A 6,843-nucleotide genomic window follows, 5' to 3' on the forward strand; every position below is an offset into this window, starting at 1 on the left:
AATTTTTTATACCTATTACTCACTGATTCATTTTCTTTTCCCTTTTTAATGTCAAACGTACTAAAATATCTATGGAGCCTGCTCAGCAGGCAATACGATTTTGAGCTTCAGTCTTAGTTAAATAGTATTTATTTATTTATTTACTATCATGAATTTATATTATTTATTCTTTTTTTTATGTTTTTCAAAAAATATACACCTATTTCACTTATAATCCAATTTTTTTCAACAATTTGTCGAATGGGAGAGGCAATAGGTCTTTGATTTAACAAAATGGCCCTTGCTATCATCTTTTTGATGGCTTATTTATATCTTCATGGCCTAACTGCCACTTATATTTCATAACTTTGATTGACACTGATTCCAACTTTGTTATGGTCTCATCCTGTTATACGGCTTCAAATTTGGATGGTGTTGAAGTTTTGGTATATGATATGCAGTAAGTTTTGATGAGTATATCAGGTCTCATCTAAAAAATAGTTGAAACGATTTTGTTAGTACTTATCCTCTTTTGAGGATGCCTGTTTTTTCATCATATATGGTTTGAACTATCTTTATCATGAAAGATAGGAGATTGAGAATCTTTTGGAATCCGTTGTTCTTCTAAAATGTGGTAATTTCAAGTTCATCAGAATAACCTAAGCAATGCATAAGTACATTATGTTTATCTATACTTTGTTAAATAAATTTGATATATTCGAAAGAGACTGATGGTATCAAATACCATTTTAATTGTTTGGAGATTAGTATGTCATTCTTGTATCGTTTAAGTGATTTAAATCATTTCCGTACTATGATCTTAAAATATTTTGGTTTTCTATTAGTTGTAATTATTATATGGGATAGAGTGTCATAGTCTGTCTTTGTTTTCTATTACATATTTATTAAACGTCATTTTATTGATACTTATTTTCAGGGGGACTAAATATATTTTTGTGATCGATCGACTGAAAATATGCTACATCTGGTCCAATATGCGAGTATAAGTACTATAAGCAATATAGGTGGTATCCCCTCTTCAGTATGTTGCGCTATAGAGATACAATCTAGTTGCAAGCAATAGTCAGCTAGTCTTGGAAAGAACCTCTATTAAACAAGAAGTCGTTCGTGCAGTAGAATTTTTTTTATAGGAAAATGGTAAAAATACTTGGATGGAAATAGTTCCTCAAACAAGATTTAAATTGTATAATCTCTCTCTCCCATCAATTCATATTTAACATTTTTTTTTTCTAGATAAAATTTTGAAGCCGGATAAACATTATAATCTACATATTACAAAGTATGACCTAGTTAAGTTTTGATATGTACATCATTGGGAACATGTAAGCATTTCTAGCATTTATAAGTGTTTTTTTTTTTCTTTTAGATTTTTAACAAATAGCTGGTATTTTATTCTATTATAGATTGAACCTGACCTGTTCATGTTCTTTCCCGAGATATTTTCACACTTATTTGGTGGAATTGGTGTTTTGTTTTGAGTCCTATGCACCTAGGATCCTTCATTTAAATAGTTCTCAAATCACTTAAATTTTTGAACTTGTTTCATGAGGTTGATTTCTATGAATGGTTTATGGAAATCATTAATACGGTAAAAAATGTATGTGAAAAGTTATACTTGTGATTAGAAGCTCATCTTCATATGATACAAAAAGAGATTGATTTCTATGAATGGTTTATGGAAATCATTAATACAGCAAAAAGTGTGTGTGTGAAAAATTATACTTGTGATTAAAATGTAAATCATTATTTGCATTCCAGAACATATGGATCTATATTCTAATCTCTCTCTCTCTATCTTTTCCTTTTTTTCCTTCCCCTGATCCTTAATGAGATGTTGACATACTTCAAATCATAACATAAAAATATTGACATTTCTTCATATAGTATGAACAAACCATCTATGCCAACTCTCTCAAATTTGGTATGTTGGTCAAGAATTAGGGATACCTTTATGTTGTTTTGAAGAAATATATTTGTGATCATATTACCTATAGCATTTATGGTATTAGATTATAAAATTTTTATGCCTATTACTCACTGATTCTTTTTATTTTCTCTTTTTAATCTCAAAAGCTCTAAAATATCTACGGAGACTGCTCAGTAGGCAGTATGGTTCTGAGCTTTAGTCTTAGTTAACTAATATTTATTTATTTATTTACTATCATGAATTTATATAGTTTTTTTTTCGATTGATCAACATCAAGAAATTCACATCTATTTCACTTGTCATTTAATTTTTTTCAACAATTTGTCAAATGGGAGAGGCAATAGGTCTTTGATTCACAAAATGGCCATTGCTATCATCTTTTTGATGGCTTATTTACATCTTCGTGTCATAACTGTCACTTATATTTTATAACTTTGACTGACGCTGATTCCAACTTTGTTATGGTCTCATCTTGTTATACGACTTCAAATTTGAATGGTGATGACGTTTTGGCATATGATATGTAGTAAGCTTGGATGAGTATATCAGGTCTCATAAAAAAAATAGTTGAAATGATTTTGTTCGTACCTATCCTCCTTCTAGGATGCCTATTTCATCATCACATTATATGCAAAAGTTTCTTCATGATGTCATAGATGGTTTAAAGTATCTTTATCATGAAAGATACGAGATTGAGAATCTCTTGAAATCTGTTGTTCTTCTAAGTTGTGATAATTTTAGGTTCATCAGAATAACCCGAGCAATGCGAAAGTACATCATATTTATTTATATTTTGTTATATTTTTTTTGTTATATTCGAAACAGACTAATGGTATCAAATACCTTCTTAATCGTTTGGAGATTAATATGCCATTCATGAATCGTTTAAGTGATTTAAATCACTTATGTAATATGGTCTTAATTTTTTTTTTGTTTTCAATTAGTTTGTAATTATTATATGGGAGATAGTGTTATAGTTTGTTTTTGTTTTCTATTACATATTTATTAAACCCTTTTATTGATACTATTTTCAGGGGAGCTAAATATATTTTTGTGATCGATGGACTGAAAATATGTTACATCTGGTCTCAATATGTGGGTGTAAGTACTATAAGCAATATAGGTGGTATCGCCTCCCTAATGTGTTGGGCTCCAAAGATACTAGCAAGAAAGAGTCAGCCAGTTTTGGAAAGAATCTCTATTAAACAAGAAGTTGTCCGTGCAGTAAAATTTTTTTTGCAGGAAAAGGGTAAAAAGACTTGGGTGGATATAGTTCTCCAAACGAGTCTTAAATTGTATAATCTCTCTCTCTTCCCCCTGTCAATTCATATTTAACAATTTTTTTTTCTAAATAAAATTTTGTAGCTGGATAAACAATATAAGTATGACCTAGTTAGGTTTCGATATGTACATCATTAGGAACGTGTAAGCATTTCTAGCATTTATAAATGTCTTTTTTTTTTTTTAAACTAATAGCTAGTATTTTATTCTGTTATAGATTAAACCTGAACTGTTCATGTTCTTTCCCGAGATATTTTCACACTTATTTGGTGGAGTTGGTGCTTTGTTTTGAGGTATGTATACGTAGGATCATTCATTTAAATAGTTCTCAAATAACTTAAATTTTCAAACTTGTTTCACGAGGTTGATTTCTGTGAATGATTTATGAAAATCTTTAATACAGTAAAAAGTGTATGTTTGAAGACTTATACTTGTGATTACAAGTTCATCTTCATATGATACAAAAAGACATTGATTTCTATGAATGCTTTATGGAAATCATTAATATAGTAAAAAGTGTGTGTGTAAAAAGTTATACTTGTGATTAAAAGCTTGTCTTCATATGATACAGAAAGATAAATGGCAGAATTTTCACAAGCTTGATTTCTGTGAATGGTTTATGGAAATCATTAATACAGTAAAAGGTGTGTGCATGAAAAATCATACTTGTGATGAGAAGCTCCTCTTCATATGATACAAAAAGAGATTGATTTCCATGAATGGTTTATGGAAATCATTAATATAGTAAAAATTGTGTGCGTGAAAAGTTATACTTGTGATTAGAAGCTCCTCTTCATATAATACAGAAAGATAAGTGGCAGAATTTTCACGAGATTGATTACTGTGAATGGTTTATGAAAATCATTATAGTATAAAGTGTGTGTGTGAAAAGTCATACTTGTGATTAGAAGCTCTTCTTCATCTGATATAGAAAGATAAGTGACACAATTCTTGGCATTAGCTACACATTCACATACGTCAAACTTTTTCTAATTCAATCAGATATCATCAATATTTGCACACCCCTACTTATGAACAATGGTAACATATTTATGATATAATCATATAATGCAAAAATGGGTAAATAGAGAAGACTATAAATTTATGTTGATTGAGATTTGGGGAAACTAAAAAAATAAAACCTACAGGACAATTACACCTCTGTTTATAAACAACAGATTAGTCAAATATTGACTGGTCCCATGTGACAATAGATTGGTTAATGAAAATATCAGAGAGTGCAACTTGAAAAACCATAAATTAATTAGGAAACGAATGCAGAAAACCCAGAAACTGAAATTTATATGAAGGATGAAAAGACATAGTGAATTAGAACGAAAAAAAAAAAAAAAACATCATTTGATATGAAAAATTATTGATCTACACAACTTTTTGATGCACAAGTCATCGGCTATTTCAATTATGAATTATAATATCATTATTACTTTCAATTCCAAGTAATAATGTATAACTTCTTCAAACCCTAATTTATCAAACACAATTTAAGAGCATTACCTATAACTTCACCAGTGCATGATGACGGATTATATAAAAATTAATGGTCTTGTTTACAACTTTTAATCATTGTCAATATAATCTATGGTGAGCCATTCTTAACTGACGGTATGGATTTAACTATATATTTTCTCAAAGTAGTGTGTCGTGACATACCATGATTGTGATGTAACCTTAACACTATATTACCTTGAAATAGTGGCATAGAAACAATAAATGGGTCCCCTTTATCAAAGATTAAAAGAAGAAGAAGAAGAATTAACCAAAGTTTTAAAGACAAAATGAGCACAAAATAACAAATGGGTCGTCCCTTCATCAATTATTAATTTTATTTAAAAATGAATTAAATCAATGTCTCAAAAATAACATGAGTATATATTTATTTGTTTGGAAATCGAAATAACCCAAAGGAAGAAGAACTCATCACCAACCTCCATTAAATCTTGTGAAACCATGGGTCTTGTATATGAATGTTGAATTATTCTACTAACAAGAGGAATGTAGAGAGCATAATGTAGATTGATGCTTCCTTCAATCATTAGTGGGTGAGCCTATGGTCCAACGGTTAGATTTACCATTACAATATGTTAGTCGTAAATTCAAAACTTGGAAATAGCCTTTCCTACGAAGTAAGGGAGTACTTGCCCCTCTCAGACCCTACTATAGTAAGAGCCTCAGTGTATTATGTTGCTCTTTTTACAATTTTCAGACAAATAAATATAATGTTAATGTTAATTTTATTTATTTTTAAAGAAAAAAGAATAATTGATGAAGGGGCCCATTTAGTGTTTCTATGCTACTACTTCAAGGTAATAAACCATTATGGTTACATCACAATCATGATAATATGTCATGATACACATTGATTTAGGATAATATATAGTTAAATCCACAATTCTCCCTTTTTAAGAAAATTGAGAATGACTCATGGCAGACTATATTGGCGAAGATTAAAAATTGCAAAACAACCACTGACTGTAATGATATTGCAATTAGAGATTTAAAGAGAGGGTAACAGGAAAAACGGTTTATTATTAGATGGTGAATTTTTTCATATGCGCTGTCACGCATAGGTATGCCATCTAATGTGGGGGGCGGGGGAAGAGCGAGAGTCAAAAGAGTGACCTCTGCCCTCAACCCCTCAGCTTAGGCCAGATCTCTACTTTACTGACAACCATCACCACGTTAAGAGGCACTTTTTAAATGCTACCTATTTCGAAACGATGTTTTGTGACATTTAAAAATGGTGTGTTGGATTTAAACCTATGCAACCAATGGGATCGAGAATACATCTTTCAATAGCTGTTGAACAAGTTAATTTAATGATAAAATAATAAGTGAAGGTTCTATAAAAGGTAGCGTAGCTTCTGCATCAATGTTAATGGGAGTGCACGTGGAAACACTAATAATGGTGAGATTTCCGCTTTATGTGGGATAGGATAACCATTTACCCTCCTATGTGTCTTGGCGTAGGAACTACGCTGCCTCTTATAGTTTTTCCCCCTAAAATAATCTCAACTGTTCACCATGCATGGTTTTGGAACCTTTTCTTAGATTTTTTTCAAAGGTGGTGATATTTTGAGATATCCTCTGTATTGAGCCTAATAGGTAGTATGTCTGCGCATTTTAGAATGGACTTTGTTCTCTTGGTTAGTACTTCGGGCCCATTGGATTTAAATCAAGTTAAGGTTTCTTTTATGATGGACCGATCACTAATTTTGTAGATGGGTCATAAGACTCAAAACCATATATATATATATATATATATATCTTTTCTTAGGTCTAATGGGCCAATGGATCTCTTGCTTTGTCAACTCATGCTCATATTATGTTGAGTGGTTCCCGCGGACAGTAAACACTTGCACCATTAATATATACCTGTCAATGTCATTTGCACACTCCTCAGCAATAAAAAAAGGCAAAAAAAAAAAAAGGGCCTAACATGTAAGCTCATGAACTAAGCATGATACTCTCTAACAGCCCAACCCATGTTGCTAAAAATTTGAAAATCCACAACCTGGCAATTATTGACTTTAAGACTAATTATGTGCTGTCCTATAATTCTGCACGTAGCAGTTGTCACTATTGAGTATTATGGCTCTCATTCGTTGGATCTAAAA

The sequence above is a fragment of the Macadamia integrifolia genome, chromosome 6 (assembly GCF_013358625.1).
Source record: "Macadamia integrifolia cultivar HAES 741 chromosome 6, SCU_Mint_v3, whole genome shotgun sequence".
Classification (NCBI taxonomy): Eukaryota; Viridiplantae; Streptophyta; class Magnoliopsida; order Proteales; family Proteaceae; genus Macadamia; species Macadamia integrifolia.